The sequence below is a fragment of the Gymnoscopelus braueri genome (assembly GCF_963280865.1).
Source record: "Gymnoscopelus braueri genome assembly, chromosome: 15".
NCBI lineage: Eukaryota > Metazoa > Chordata > Actinopteri > Myctophiformes > Myctophidae > Gymnoscopelus > Gymnoscopelus braueri.
This window is the reverse complement of record NC_137620.1, coordinates 39589142-39606294: the sequence shown is the minus strand read 5'-3', so window position 1 is coordinate 39606294 and position 17153 is coordinate 39589142. Positions and strand designations below refer to the sequence as shown.

Below are 17153 nucleotides of genomic sequence, written 5' to 3'. Positions count from 1 at the left end.
TGGCAGTTAAAGAGTTAATGGGTTAACTCTGAAGAGAGTGCAAATGGAACCAAATGGACCCGAAGGCTACAGGTCTATTTGACTCCATTCGTTAACTCTTCGGAGTTCAATTAACACTGAGGATTCTGCTCTGCCATCAGAGCGCCCTTCTGAGGACATTCTGATGGCATTTAACGCACAGTTGCACACACACAAAGAGAACATGTTTAAGTAACCTACATCAGTCACCCTTAAGGCATCTACATAAACAAGAGCCCCCACACACACACACACATGCACGCACGCGCACGCACACACTAATGTGACCACATTGATGTCCTGTGTAGTTATGTGGACATGCTGAAGGCATCTACGCACGTGTGCAAAGACATAGTGAAACACATGATACAAATATACAACAACACACACGTGTTATTTATGTAAAGGTCTCATATGCTTTCAGTGTGTGTGTGTGTGTGTGTGTGTGTGTGTGTGTGTGTGTGTGTGTGTGTGTGTGTGTGTGTGTGTGTGTGTGTGTGTGTGTGTGTGTAAAGCAAAATGAGGCCACTGTAGAGGATAGTTACCTTGCCATAATGTAACTCCAAATATTGGTGAGATGTGTTTAATAGTAGCTCCATTCCAAAATATCTTTCTAATTGGCTTGCAACATTTTGTTTTAAATAAAAAATGTCCATTTCATGTTGATTTTGCGATTTGAATGAAGAAGTTCCACGGATCTGTATCTCCCAATATTAAAATCAACAGAGTTGACATTTTTATTTAAAAACTATAAATAAAATGTCACACTGGGTTTTGTGATGTTATATATACTGGCAAAATATGCTTTTTTTTTGTTCTTTTGTGTGCTAAAAGAGTGACATTGAGACCTGTTTCACAGTGCAATGTAAGTCAAAGAGGAGACTATTTTGGAATATCAATTTCTAATCAAGGTAATAACTATCCTCATGGCAAGCCAACTACACAAACCAAACCTCTACCAAAGTGTCAGCTTTAGAATGAGCAGAAACTAAAGGCCATACCTGCAACAGCATGCATGCTCTGACAGTGAACACTCGCACGCACGCACACACGCACACGCACACACACACACACACACAGCTCTGTTTTGTAAAAGGAGAGCTCTCCACTCTCTCCGCTAAGCGCTGCACCATCTGTGGGAACATTAACATCGGCGTTTGTTTTCTTCATTCTGTGAGACAGTAGTGAAAGCCGAGAGTGAGACGAGAACAAAATGAAACAAACACAAGAAGAACAGTGTGCTGCCAGAGGAGCTGATCCTGCAACCAGCAGGGGGTCAGTGTGCTTCCACAGGCAGGGAGTCTTCTTAACCTCCCTAACCTAACAACATTCTGATCAGATCCAGACCCGTATATCAGTCATATAGGGCTGAGCAATTAACCCAAATATATATGGAAAACTGATATTTAGAACCAATAACCCAATGTTATTCCGAGGGAGGGTAAGTGATATTTTTTTGGTTAAAAGAAAAACAAAACGTTATTTGTTAAAAGGTTAAAGCTCTATATTGTGATAGTGATAATTACTATGAATAGAGTGTTTGTTCAGCAACAGGGGTCTCCCTGACTTTCCAGATTTAATTACATTTTCAGGTGGGTTGACAATTTCAGCCAATCAGGAGAGAGTACCCATTTCTCAGATAAAAATGTCTAGTGTTTCAATATTGTCTGCCCATTTCTTTGTGTCATCACTTAAGTCACTATTGTTTATTCTGTATCCTGTATGAGTTCTCTATCCTGATTGAATGAAATCGGTATCCCGACCTGAAACTTCTGTTTACTGACGAGCTGGAGAGACAGGGAGACCCGTTACTGAACCAACACTCTATAGCAATGAATCCTGGAATAATCAAGACGCAGGAAGCCCTGTATTATTATTGTACAGTGGTGGCGACCGGTCGTGTCTAGGGGTGTGCCGATATATCGTCCCGCGATATATCGCGATACGTTTTCGTGACAATATGTATCGTTTTGAAGAAAAAAAATATTGTTTAAAAACTTTTTTTTTTTTTTTTTTTTTTCAATAATAATAATCAGGCATGCAAACAGCCCCGAGATGAAAAGGGTGACAACATGTTGTTTTTTCGGGTCAGGTGTCACACTATTGCCCTATTTGGATTCAAAACGGCTATTGTAGCTGAAAAGCTACAAGTTCGCATATCTGAATAATGCAAAAACAGAATTATTTGTTTGCATTTGCTTTTTTTCTCCCCCATATATTTTTCATAATAAAAAAAGTGCGTATCGTATCGTATCGAAATCGTATCGAAGTTGTGAGCCAAATATCGTATCGTATCGTTTGGTGAAATTAGGCACACCCCTAGTCGTGTCGCATCGCAATGTCTTGTGAACTTGTAGATCTGCTGTCCAATTTCTTACTACTTTCAACATGGGTTTCCCTATTTTGGGCATGTCGTTAAAATTGCTCACAATTTGTCACGTGTGACACCTTGTGAACTTAGATTTGCTATTTGAAAACTTTTGAATAGAGATTATTATTAATACAATAAAGTACAGTTTGCTTTTTCATTGCATAAATAAAGTTAAATGTTCTCTTCATATATAGAACTTTAATACATAATACTTAACATAAAAACCCATTGACTGCCATTGACGAGTGCACTCGTCAATTGGCCCGAGGCTCAGCCTGCCATTGACGAATTGACGAGTGTGTTTTTTTTTGTGTGTTTTCAATGGTTTACGCTAGAGGGCACTGTTTGCCAACCTATTAGTGATCCTATGACTTCTGGAGAACAGCAGGACCCGGAAATAATGTGATCACAACAAACCCAGCCCCGTCTGAGACTCGGCTACGTCTTTTAAAGCAATCGGCGGGTGAGTAAAAAACGCTCGGAATCGCTGGCAAGGGCTGCTATAGGCGATGTTTTAACTCTGGCAGTCAATGAGTTAAGTTTAATGCTCTCAAATAGCAACTCTAATCAAATCGAAGTCAAGATTTCGGGATGGAACCCAGACATCTGGCATAGGTCAGGTTCTACAATCTGCACTATACGGTGGGATTTGATCCTGCAGCCAGCGGGGTTCCGTTCCGTGTGGCTCCAGAGTCGGGCGTAGTGGCGGGGGGTCTCACCTAAACGACAACATGATCTTTGGGAACGTCAACACTCGCCGTCTTCTCCTCAGAGTGCAGGGAAAGTGGAGATGTAACAAAGTAGAGGCGCGTGCGGTGGGGTCAGTTCCCATGTCCACCCAAACACACCCAACGCTGGGAACATCGCCTCTCTCTGACCCTTTCACTTTCCTTTCACTGTAATAGGGCTGTCAAAATGTATGAAATGTTACATGATTCATGTAAATACACGATTAATGTAGATACACGATTAATGTAGATACACGATTAATGTAAATACACGATTAATGTAGATACACGATTAATGTAAATACACGATTAATTGTCACACAAATAATTGCGATTTTATGACATTTTACATGACGATTAATTGTCACAAATAATTACGATTAACGATTTAATTTTCTTTTTTTCTTTTTTTTTGGCTTTTAGGCTTTGAAGTTACCCAGGGCAGATATGACAAATAACCTAAATATACAAAGAAATAGACTGACATATTTAATAACTTAACTTTTTAAAAATACATTAAAAGTGGACATAGCCGATCTACAAGCTCATGAGCTTGTAGATCTGCTATTTCCACATTTATTAATTTTTTTGCAAATATATGAAAGATTTTCAGCATGGAAACGACAACTATGCAAAAATAGTTGCGATTAGACGATGTCACAATAGTGACAGGCCTACTCTGATTCTGTTCATCTCCTTCTCTCCTCATCATCCACTTCATCCCATCCAAGAGGTTAGGCAACATTGTAACAGCGCCAACGCACACACAACGCCGCGCCAACACTGTGCACACACACACACACACACACATGGGCGCATGTTTGCACATGTTCTCATGCATGAGCCGCACACCTGTGCGTAAACATGCATTTGTATATGGACACACATTCACATGATGTGCATGTACACCGGGTGCTGCGAATCATCGATTTTCATACAGTATGAGCCACACAGGTTCACACACAAGCTCGTGCACAGACAGACAGACAGACAGACAGACAGACAGACAGAACATATACAGTATGCATTTAAAGGGCTATTTCACATAATTTACCCTGCGTCCTATTGCTGTGTTGTGAGACATGTGAAAATCTACAGAGACGTGCATGGGACGGAGAACGCGTGGAACTTGGACCATCCCTGGAAGTGCGGAGCCAAATGGAAGTTCCAAGCCTTAGGACTCGCAAATCAAACAGACAAGAACGCAGAGACAGGAAAAGATATGTGTGTGTGTGTGTGTGTGTGTGTGTGTGTGTGTGTGTGTGTGTGTGTGTGTGTGTGTGTGTGTGTGTGTGTGTGTGTGTGTGTGTGTGTGTGTGTGTGTGTGTGTGTGTGTGTGTGTGTGTGTGTGTGTGTGTGTGTGTGTGTGTGTGTGAGAGCCCCATTACAAGAACATTAATCAAACTGAGCTCAGTAAAGTACTTCTAAGTTCCAAGAGGGAGAGTGAGATAGAAAACATTTCAACTTTTTTTTAAACACTTAAAACCTCTATACTTTGTGTATGTACAGTACAGTATGGCTAATGTATGCCATTATGATATGTTATGATATATGCCCAGAGTATAGGAATGCTAGGGTTTCAAACATCCATTTACAAAGTGCTTCACGTAACGAAACGGTGAGATACAAACACCTAAAGGAAGAGACAAAACAGATCTAAACAAAATGTGTATATTAAGCAAAACACACAGAGAAAGTGAACACAGCCAACATGGAAGCCCAGAAAACAAAGGCTCACTCATGAAGGTGGTGTCAGGCGCTGCTTGAAGCAGTCGACTGATTCAGCAGATGTGATTGATTGAGGAACAGCCCTTCCAACCCTTAAGGCAGCTCTCTCCACCGCACCGATTTTGGGCCGACTCGGCGTTGGATAGCACTGTGTCGTCGGTAGGCATGTAACGATTCACTCAACTCACGATACGATTCGAATCACGATTCGAGGTTCACGATACGATTTTTCACGATTTTTAAGCACATTTATTTTCGAGACAAATTACTGAAAAACCTTGATTATTTCTCTTACAAAAATCATGTATTTTTTAACAACTGTATTTTCTCTTGTCCTCTTTTCAATATATGAAATTAAGCCTTTTTTATTATTCATGAGGTACATGCATTAACTGTAAGGTACACATTAAGACATATACTTTTTTATCTGTAAAATAATAACTTTAAATATATAAGTATTATGAAATAAATGAATTTTAAAACATATGTCCCAGATGAAATAAATTATAAAGAAAACCTTCAAATAAACAAATTAAGGCTTAGCCTTTGTTCCAAGCTTGGGATTTACAAGTATTTTTTTATCTATGCTATATTCTCAGCATTCTGTACACATTTATGTAATAAGGGAAACTGTTTTAAACTGCTGAGATTAAATGAGATTAGATTAAAAATTAATTGATTAATATCAATGTAATTCGCTATATATCTGACAGACAGTGTTGAAAGGAGTTTGACGTTGTCAGCAGTCTGATACAATTGTTAAATTATTATTATTCATATAGATTATTATTCATTGTACTCTGCAGCGGCAGCCGCACCGAGGCGCTCCAGAATTAGCCGTTTTCATTAGAAGCCTATCAGTTGTATGTTTCCTACAGAGTTTAAATCAGACAGGCTAACAACAGCTAACAATATTGTCAGATGGGGGAGGGGGTAAACGGTATAGTTTGGGCTTTTCATCAATCAAATAAACATGTTTACATGCGACGCACATTTCCCTCTTTATGCAGTGCGATCGCCTAGTTGTTTAGATTTCATAGCCTGAGAGGACGTGAACCCCACTCTTCGTTCATAGCCTGCCGTTGAGTGAGTGAAGAAGAGACCGACGGAGGCAGCTATGGTGGCCCTGAGGGGACAAAATAGTAGGCGGATAACAAGGAATGGAGTCTGACTCGATTGCGCCCTCTGCTGGTTGCATCGCGATGTCATATTTTATTGCATCGATTTAAATCGTCACCACTTTGAATCGATTTAAATCGATATACGATAAATCGTTACATGCCTAGTCGTCGGGGTCGGGACTCGCAGATTACCGTCGATGAAAAATCGAGCAGGTTCTGTCGTTGGGCCGACCGGTAGAGCCCGTCGATAGCCGTGGGGTAGTGAAGAGGAGGGAGAGAGGGGGGTAAACGTTTGGTCCAAGCTTGCCAGATTCCAGGTCTATGAAAACAAGCCCAAAAGAAGCAACCCGTTTCAACACTTGAGCCCTATTATATCAGCTATTATCAAAAAGAATCTCGAAAGCCAGCCCAAATAAGCAACTAAACTTCAGAAACAAGCCCAAACTAAAGCAACCAGCAACTATGAATATTTACAAGCGACTTTACAGGAATACAAGCCCAAAGTCGCTTATAATAAGCAGACCCGGCAATACTGGCAGACCAGGCAAACGCATTTGCACAACAATGTGCGCATCGGCCGACAGTTTGTGCTGAACTTGCCAGACCTTCGTCAGACGAACTAAGCGATATTGTGGGGGTGTGTGAAGCAGTGGCGCAGCCAGAACGCTAGTATAGGCTGGGCCTGAGCAGGAGCGGGTGGGCACGCAGGTTAGGGTTAGGGTTGGGTTAGGGTTATGTTATTTAATTCTTATTTTTGCCTGATTTTACTGTTTTTTTTATCCAAAGATTAATTATATATATTTTTTTATCCCCAATTTTTTTTTTTTTGCAAAATCGATTGGGTGGGCCAGCTCTCTATGTGGGTGGGCCACGGCCCACCCAGGCCCACCCATGGCTGCGCCCCTGGTGTGAAGGCATGAGCATCAGCACGGTGTTGTCGGGCTAACGGGCCATCGAGAAGTGTCTGTGCCCTTCACAAACACACACATTTCTGGTGGAAAAATGTCTCAGGGATAGATAAGACGACGGACATTCTTTTATTTGTGATGATGGACATCATTCCGGTAACAGGTTCTGAGCTTCATAATGATCTGGGTCGAACGTGACACACCAGAAACAACAAGAGAAAGACGTACTCATTTACTGGCAGTGGGAAATAAGTCAATCGCATATTTATTTTGTGGGTTTTTCCATGTTTTAAAATTCCTCTCAAGCAGTAAGGCGCAGAGCAGCTCTATCAGCTGACCGCCAGCCCGTGAGAAGGTCACCCTATCTCATCATCTCCCGGTGTAGTCACACAATCAGTCAGGACAAGACGGCTTCTTCTGTCCAGGCCTTAAGGGCTCTACCAGCTCAGCTCAAGTGAGAGAGTGTGAGAGAGAGAGAGAGAGAGAGAGAGAGAGAGAGAGAGAGAGAGAGAGAGAGAGAGAGAGAGAGATGAAATAATGAGACAGTGGAGGGGCAGAGGTGGGATGAGGAAAAGAAAGAGTGAGGTACCTGAAGGAGTTATAGGATAGATTGTGATAATAAGAGTGAAAGGAACCTGAGATTGGAACGGTAATATCTGACAGAGAGAGAGAGAGAGACATGCTGTAGGAAGGAAGAAAGAAAGAAAGAAAGAAAGAAAGAAAGAAAGAAAGAAAGAAAGAAAGAAAGAAAGAAAGAAAGAAAGACAGACTTGATCTTGGGGTTGAGAACCGAGTGCTATTTTTGGGTGCACGACACCAGCATGCAACTGGTGGGGGAGTTTACGGTGGTATGGGGGGTGGGGGAGTAGGGGCTGGGGGAGAATGTGGGGGCCTTTCAGGTAGGCCGGGCCAAACGCCCGAAGGGCCCTTTTTCCTATTAACTCCAACACTAAGCCGTAAACCGACCCTTAAATGCCTATTCCTAACCCTAAGCCCCATTTCTCACACACACACACACACACACACACACACACACACACACACACACACACACACACACACACACACACACACACACACACACACACACACACACACACACACACACACACACACACACACACACACACACACACACACACCACGTCATCCATCAATTCACAATAACAATGTGTTGAAAGTTTGAAACACAAGCCCCCATTTTATGTGATACTCTCCACGTAACTGTCACTTCCTGAAACTCTGTGGCTGTTTATCACAATGTTTCTAAATATAGCCGACCTCATCTGCTCCAATTCTGACAGTAGTACAGTAACACACACCCAACACACCCATATGTACAGCGTCACTGTCTGTTTGAGTGACCGCACACACACACACAGACACACACACACACACACACACACACACACACACACACACACACACACACACACACACACACACACTAGGCCTTAAAACCAGTCAATTCGGGGACGCATCTACAATATCTTCTAAACAGTTTTCTGAAAAACAACGTATGTTGCTATATCAGTGGTTCTCAAACTTTTTCATGTCAAGGACCCCCAAAATTATTGTATTTGTATAATGTATATGGCCGCGGACCCCCATCTGAAAATATTTTGTTCCAGGGAGTCCCAGAAGCAAAGATTTTAGTCAAAAAATGTGTCTCTTTAAAAATATATATATTCATAGATTTGCACATATTTTCAAGATTTATTTTTCCCGGATTGAATGGGTTAATGTTCATGTGTCAAACCTTCCCCCTCAGAATAGGGGGGTTAGATTAAGGCAGGTACGGTATCTTTAGCAGCCATGGGAAGAAGGCAGAAGGCATACAGTACAATATATACTGTACAGTACATATAGTTGTGTGCCGACTAATTTCACCAAACGATACGATACGATATTTGGCTCACAACTTCGATACGATTTCGATACGATACAATACGCACTTTTTTGTAATGAAAAAATATGGGGGAGAAAAAAAGCAAATGCAAACAAATAATTCTGTTTTTGCATTATTCAGACGCAAACTTGTAGCTTTTCAGCTACAATAGCCGTTTTGAATCCAAATAGGGCAATAGTGTGACACCTGACCCGAAAAAAAACAACATGTTGTCACCCTTTTCACCTCGGGGCTGTTTGCATGCCTGATTATTATTATTGTAAAAAAAAAAAAAAAAAAAAAATCAAAACGATATATTTTTTTTCCAAAACGATACATATCGTCACGAAAACGTATCGCGATATATCGCGGGACGATATATCGGCACACCCCTAGTACGTCAAGTTCCCTCGTCTATTTCACTCCTCTATGTGCATTGTGCGAGCAGCTGCTCAGGATTCTTACCGATTTTAATGCCGTTTTAGTTTTAAATTGTTTTAGTTTTTTGTCCTCATTCAGGGCTCCGACTTCCGCACTCTTTCTGTTATAAATAACCTTCACCTGTGTTTGTTTACCTGTCCAAAATGTCTGCTGTGAAAAGGCTCAACCAACAATACAATTCAACTGGTTAAACTGGACCTGGTTCTTACTGGGTAATAAGAGAGGAGCTGGGAGACATTGAGACAAGACAAAAGCTGGTTCGTTTGAAACGGGCCGTGTCCGTTTTGAAGGGAGAGGAAGTGCTCAGCACCTCAATAACCCCCCTCTCTCTCTCTCTCTCTCTTTCAAAACATGATACCTGTTGTAACATGTTTCAGTGACAGTGGTATTGACAGCCATTCTTTCCCTAAATACTCACAGGCCACCACTCTGCCCGGGACCGTCACAATTTACAATTGCAATTTAGGCATTTGGCAGAATCAGAATTGTTCAGCTTTATTGTCACATCACAGGCAGTGTTGCCAGATTCTGTGAGAGAAACAAGCAACCAGGTCTAGGAAAACCAGCCCAAAAGAAGCGACTATGGGCCACATGAGCACTTTAACATATACATCAGCTATTTGAAAAATAGCAGATCTACAAGCTCTCAACGCGTCGCGATGCGACGCGTTGTGAGCTTGTAGATCGGCTATTTTCAAATAAAATCTTGCGGGGAAATTATAATAAGCAGATCTGGCAACCCTGATCACAGGTTTACAGAAGTAAAAAAGTGAGTGAAATTCGTTTTCGTGCATAGTTCCCATCGTGTCGTTATTTCCATAGAAAAAAAAGAAGGGGAAGAAGAAGAGGGCAAAAAAAGAGGGCAAAAAAAAAAAGTTATCCTACATATTTACACAAGTACCTGAGATAAGATATAAAGGTGCGTGAGCATAGCAACAGATGCACATGTATAGCAGACGCTCTTATCCCACACGACACGGTTGCACAATTCGCCTTGGTGTGAGAGGAGGACAACCATCTTCACCTCAACGTCAGCAAGACAAAGGAAATGAACTGACCTCAGCACCCCATTCTCATCAATAACCAAATAGTTGACGGTTTAAAAGATCTCACAGTGACACACTGGACAGTATAGACTCAGCTGCAACCCAGCTGATGCTGCGTTCTGGTGACAAAGCAACAGGCTTCTCGTCAATGGAAGCCAGCAACATGAAGCTATCAAACGTTTTTGCTGGCTTCAACTTTTTTCAGTGCTCCAATGGCGCGGTGATGCCTTAATAAATCATAATATGTTTTTTGTTTCACCATTTCCACTCCCGTTCATTCTCTCTCCTCGCAATTCCTGCACCATTCCGTACAGGCACCTGCTTCTTCAACATGCTATCTGGCCAAACTCACAGGCAAAACCAACAGTGCTGCCAGGGTCATTAAGCTCTCCACAACTAACGTCACAGAGCAGAGTTTTGATTGATTGATTTGTACATTATGCCAAAAATATAAAACACAAAAAACCCTTGAGAGCTTATTTCCATAGTAGTCCTTTGAGTGTTAATGTGTAATGTGTGAACTCGAGTGCCAACTAAAATAGCAAGAAACAACATGGGTACTACTGAATATATTGTACCTGCTACAACTCAACTAAATGATGGTGACTATCGCTAGGTTGATGAATTGAATACATAGGACCACAATGGAAACAGGTACTTCCCCAGGACTTTTTGTTGTGTTATCCTTCTAGCCTTAATGTCTGACTGTACCACACGCTGTTTACATTCCTGACTAATAAAGTATTCAATCAATCAATCAGTGGTGGAAAAAGTACTCAGATATTTTACTTAAGTAAAAGTATCAATACTGCAATATAGAAATACTCTGTTACAAGTAAAAGTCTAGAATTCAAAGTTTACTTGAGTAAAAGTACAAAAGTATTGGCATCAAAATGTACTTAAAGTACCAAACGTAAAAGCACTAAAATATTTGAAAATATCTGATCTACAAGCTCACAACGCGTAGCGATGCGACGCGTTGTGAGCTTGTAGATCGTCTATTTTCAAATAGCTTATGTATAAAATAGTGCTTAAAGGGGTAGTTCACCCCCAAAATAACTTTTTTTCTATTGATTACTGACCATCTGGAGCCTTGAATTCATAGATATTTTTTTGTTTTTGTCACATTCCTAAGCCAATAATTTGATTATAATAAATGTGTCCCCATTGATTCCGGTAGGAGACACAAATGCATTTGTGTCTCCTACCGGAATCAATGGGGCTAAATGTATTATAATCAAATAATAAAGGAAGGAATGCGACAAAAACAAAAAAATATCCATGAATTCAAGGCTCCATGGGGTGAGTAATCAATAGAAAAAAAGTTATTTGGGGGGTGAACTACCCCTTTAAGTGGTTAATGTGTGTTTTATAATATAATAATTGATAATTGCAAAGTATCTTGAAACAGAAGTTTTCAAATAATTGTAGTGGAGTAAAAGTACTATATTTTCCTCTGAGATGTAGTGGAGTAGAAGTAAAAGTACTGAAAGTGGGAAATACTCCAGTAAAGTAAAAATTCCTCAAAAGTGTAATTAAGACCGTACTTGAGTAAATGTACTTAGTTACTTCACACCACTGCAATCAATCAATCAATCAATCAATCAATCAATGGTTATAATGAGGTCCAGCTGCTTTTCAGCCAGCTCTCTATGCTCTCTCTGTTAACTTGAAGTTAACAACAGAGATAATGGACCGGCACAATAAGGCCACTGCATGCATTTCAATCTCAATAGAGCAGGACATCACACACCCACTCAGTCACCACCTTGCCCTAATGCCCTAATGCCCTAATGCCCCGCTCCGGGGCCTGGTACAGAACATCCGTGGTGGAAAAAAGTACACATTCTTTACTTAAAGGAGTAGTTCACCCAAAAAAATTTTTTTGTTTTTGTTGCATTCCTAAGTCAATAATTTGATGACCGGTGGTCTCTCCGGTAGGAGACTCAAAAGAGTCTCCTTTAAGTCTCCTACCGGATACATAATAGCGTCTTTCCGACGGTAATCAAATTGTTATTATTATATAAGTAAAAGTATCAAAACTGCAATGTAGAAATACTCTGTTACAAGTACAAGTCCGGAATAAAAAATGTACTTGAGTAAAAGTATTGGTATCAAAATATACTAAGTACCAAAAGTAAAAGTTTTCACAAATTATAAAAAACATATTTTGAAAATAGCCGATCTACAATGCGTCGCATTGTGAGCTTGTAGATCGTCTATTTTAAAATACTGTATGTTTTGTAATAATAATCTAAATCTACAAAGTAACTAAAGTTTTCAAATAATTGTAGTGGAGTAAAAAGTACATTTTCCTCTGAGATGTAGCGGAGTAGAAGTAAAAATATTGAAAATACTCCAGTAAAGTAAAAAAAAAAACTCCAAATTGTACTTAACTGTACTCAAGTAAATGTACTTAGTCATTATCCACCACACTGCAGAACATTGAGGTGCAGGAGGACTTGCTTTGGGAAAAGCTCGATCGATACCCGCAGCTATGTCCAACTTAGCCACTTGAACCCTAGCATGCCTATTCTTGGGGGGGGGGGACATTTGCCAAAGAATAGCCGATCTACAAGCTCACGCGTTGTGAGCTTGTAGATCGCCTATTTTTGGCAAAGAGATTTGGCATAGACACAAAACAAGTGCAGCTGTAACTCAGGCCTGTTTTACTAAGAATAGAGGAGTTTAACAACTGGCCTCGCTGAACAGGCCCCCGAGTGTTGGATTGCTGTCTCTCATTGTATGTTGTTATTATTATTGTTGTATTGTTGCAATTGTGTGCTATTGTGCTGTATGAACTGTTTGCATGATATGTTCAGTGCTGCGGAAAGGAATTCCCCCCATTGGGGACAATGAATGAAGTCTAAATTCTATAGTCTCTCTCCTCTCCTGTTACTGTAGTTTGCACTAGTTTGGGAGAGAGTGAGAGTATCGCACATTCCTCTCAGGTTTCATCAGGGTTCAGTGTGAGGTGATATAACTGAGCTGATAAAACGTAACCGTGTGCCTAAACCTGCCTGGCACAGTATATGATGTGTAGGTCCACTCCACACCACACTTTATAGCTTTAACCCCTTAAAACCTGAGTCTGAGTTCTACAAGTGCCTTCTAAATCAGTAGTTCTCAAACTTTTACGTGTCAAGGACCCTCAAAATGATGGCCACGGACCCCCCATCTGAAAATGTTTTGTTGCAGGCACCCCCCCCCCCCCCCCCAGAAGAGAAGTAAAATTTAATTTATAAAATGACACTTTCACGATTTTTTTTTTAATCTTCAAAAATAGCAGATGTACAAGCTCACAGCTATGAGCTTGTACATCTGCTATTTTTGAGAACCACTGTTCTAAATCCTAAGAGTTTTCTGAAAAACTTATGTTGCTATATAGCCTATATATAGCTAACATCTAAAATGACACGGATTTCTAGAGGCTTCTAGTGCACCTATAGTCCACCTATAGCCTTTAAGGTCAGGGGTGAGCAAGCAACCACTCCAAAAAACAACCATTATGAACTACTATTGTTTGATGCGCATAAAATAATGTATCTTACCTTAATTAGTCATCCTTTGTTAGATTTTATAATTACATTTTTCACCATATGTGTTTGTATTATTGCAATCAGCAGCCTATAATAAGATGTAAAAGCAATAGTTGGTTTCCATTGTGTGGGATGATCATTCACGCCAGCCTTGGAAAATGGCGTGTGATCATGAACCTGAAAAGGATGCCCGCCTCTGCTCTCTAGGCCACCTAATCCACCTGGCCTCTAGTCCACTGGTTTTTAGCTTGAGACCCAAAGAGAATTTTTTATGTCTCCCTGGGACCCAAACTAGTGAAAACAGTAGATCTACAAGCTCACAACATATAACTTTAGTACTTAGTGTTTAAAGTACAGACCCTTTTTGAACACGTTTATGTTTAGTTAGGGAGTGTAGACAGTCATTTTTGTTTTGGTTGGTGTAGTTTAGTTTGATTCCTTTTCAGGTACTGAAGTTTGACGCTTTCCCTATTTATATTGACATTTGTATTCAGTTTCTGTAAGCGCAACTTTGCTAAGTATCAAATGTACCTGTGTTTGTGGTACTTTACGTGTTACTCCTTAGCCTCTAGACTCCATATAAGGTTGTAACCTATAAGGTTACTATAGTAGAACCGGAGAAATATTAAGTCCATGTTCTTAGCTTCATAGTGTAATCTATCTCCACTCTTTGTTCTCACAGGGAGGGTTGCTTGTTACGTTCCACTATTACAACACACAGATTCAAGATTGACCAACAAAAAAACATCAGAGGAAACACTCCGCTACAAGGAAGCAACAATAACCTCGATGACGGGAGAGCATGTGAAGAATGATGTGGTAGCCATTACTGAAGTCCCTCCACCCTGTATATATCCTGCATTAATGTATACACAAGTCCTTACATCCTGCAGTGTTATTAAGGAGTAGGCTAGCAAACGAAACAAAAATAACAGGCACTAAAAGGTGTTCTTTGGCTCGTAATCAATTAATTAGTAATTTGGAGAGAAAGAAATACATTTGCAGAGAAAAAACACAAAGGCCAACCGGGTGCTCACAGGAGGAATAATTTGATGACCGGCAGCGGTTCCGGTAGGAGACACAACGAACCCCTACCGGAACCGCTGCCTACCGGTCCGCTGGTGATCAAATTATTGGCTTAGGAATGCGACAAAAACAAAAAAAATATCCATGAATTCAAGTCTCCATGGGGTGAGTAATCGATAGAAAAAAAGTCATTTTGGGGGTGAACTATCCCTTTAAAGGTGTGTTGAAGGTGCTTCTAGGATCAGCGGGAATATAGACTTAAAAAGAAAGAGGAGATCCGAGCACTCAAAAAATATGGACGGTAGAGTGTTTGTTAAAACAAAGTTTATTCTATAAAAAATGCCAACATGTTTCGACCGGTTATGGTCTTCATCAGGGCGAGAACTGTTCTCGCCCTGATGAAGACCTTAACCGGTCGAAACATGTCGAGAACCATTAGAGGAGCCTAAACTAAGCTGAAGAACCAGTAAAGAGCCTCTCTAAAGAACCACACAAAGGCTTAAGAGCTGCTTTGTACAGCAGCAGTGTCATATAGCACTAGCACCTCAAACACCCCAAAAAAATAGTTTTTGTGTGTGTGTGTGTGTGCGTGTGCGTGTGCGTGTGCGTGTGCGTGTGCGTGTGCGTGCGTGTGCGTGCGTGCGTGTGCGTGCGTGCGTGCGTGCGTGCGTGTTGCTGCAGTGCGTGCGTGTTGCTGCAGTGCTCTCCATTGGTGTAGTAGCGTTAGAATAAAGTAAGAGGGAATGTTTATTTTAGTCGTGTGAGATACATAATTTACAGCTGGTGTTTCGACTGATACAGTCTGCTCCAAAGTCCAGTTCAAAGTGTCAGCGAGTTCTGTGATGGTGCAATACGTCTGCAAGACATCAAAGAGGCGAAACACATGATAAGCTACAGTATATAGCTGAGAGACAGAAATTACATAGTTACAAGGAGGAATGTCATCTTAACGTTGTTAGATGCACTGTATCTGTTCCCACAACACATGAACGCTTCAAGGCTTCAAAATCACCATAATCTCACTTGGACACATACAGTCTTCTAACCTGTGTCTCCCGCACGGAAAAGGACAATAGCCTAAAGTTCTCTCTTATCTCCTCCTAACCACAGCCTAAATGGGAATCAGGGGAGATATGAGCCCTGAAACATGACTGTCATATCATGACAGTCATGGCACTACTTGTTCCTGGTTTTTGAAATTTCTACATTTACAACAATGTACATCTACATAAACGTTCAGATTTCAAATATAAAGTTCTTACCCCACGGCCACGGATGTAACAAGTTAAAATGCCCTGGTCTAAGTACCCCAATCTTCCGTATTGTTCAATAAAAAGCATTTTTTTTTTTCATGACGCTTGCGACAGACGAGCATCATGTGAACCATGGCAAGGGAAATATTAGACTTTTTGGTCATCAGGCATTGGCTCTGCCACTCTGCTACCCTCACCCCCCTTTGACCCCAACAGGAAACGAATACGAGAACGCTCGGCCCAAAACACGCTCGCCCCTGGTCAAATTCGGCGACCTCGGAACAGTCGCCACCAGGTATTCCTAAACGTAACCTCAGTAAAACTATGCCTAACCTTAACCTCAGTAAAACAAATAAAAAATACAAGAACCGCTGGGGGCGAGCGGTCCGCGGAAAAAATGGGGGAGAGTGTGTTTTCGGGGGCGAGCATTCCGGTTACCCAGGAAACCCCATCTGGGTCACGGCACCAATGCAATGTACTATAACGCCCGGGATTCAAACCCGAGTCTCCAGCGTAGGAAAGGGACACTAAAGACAAACATCTTAACCAATTGCCGAAAAGCAGTGGTTCTCAACCTGTGGGTTCCCACATGATTTTGGGGGGTCAGATGACAGTAAAGTGACAATTTAAGTAATCAACAAACTATACAATAAAAACTGGCCAAACAGAAAGAGGCAACGATTGTGCTCACTGCTCACAACGGCTCACAACAACACGAGGCGTTGTGAGCTTGTAGATCGGCTATTCCTGTGGAATAGCCGAGAATAGAGTAGAGAATATTCCTGTGGAACCGAGTCAAACTAAATGTAATGCCTCAACTCCTACAAAGTGCTTGTCAGAGTGGGATTATTTTGGGGGTCCCCAGTTCAAATATGATTATATTGAGGGGGTCCCCCAGTTCAAATATGAATATTTTGGGGGGTCAAGGCCTGAAAAGGTTGAGAACCACTGGCCTAAAAAGGGGAATCCACTCCCCCGCCCCCCCCCTTGGCCAAGGGAGGCATTTAGGGCTTTTGGTCATCAGGCAGAGGCTCTGAGCCACTCTGCTCACCCACACACACACACACACACACACACACACACACA

At 41.2% G+C, this 17153-nt stretch overlaps 1 protein-coding gene across 1 annotated transcript in view; it reads right to left on the bottom strand.

Moving 5' to 3' along the window:
- arhgap36 (Rho GTPase activating protein 36) overlaps nucleotides 1-17153 on the bottom strand; it is a 97448-nt gene that overhangs the window by 78898 nt on the left and 1397 nt on the right. The gene's annotated exons all lie outside the window — the stretch shown is intronic.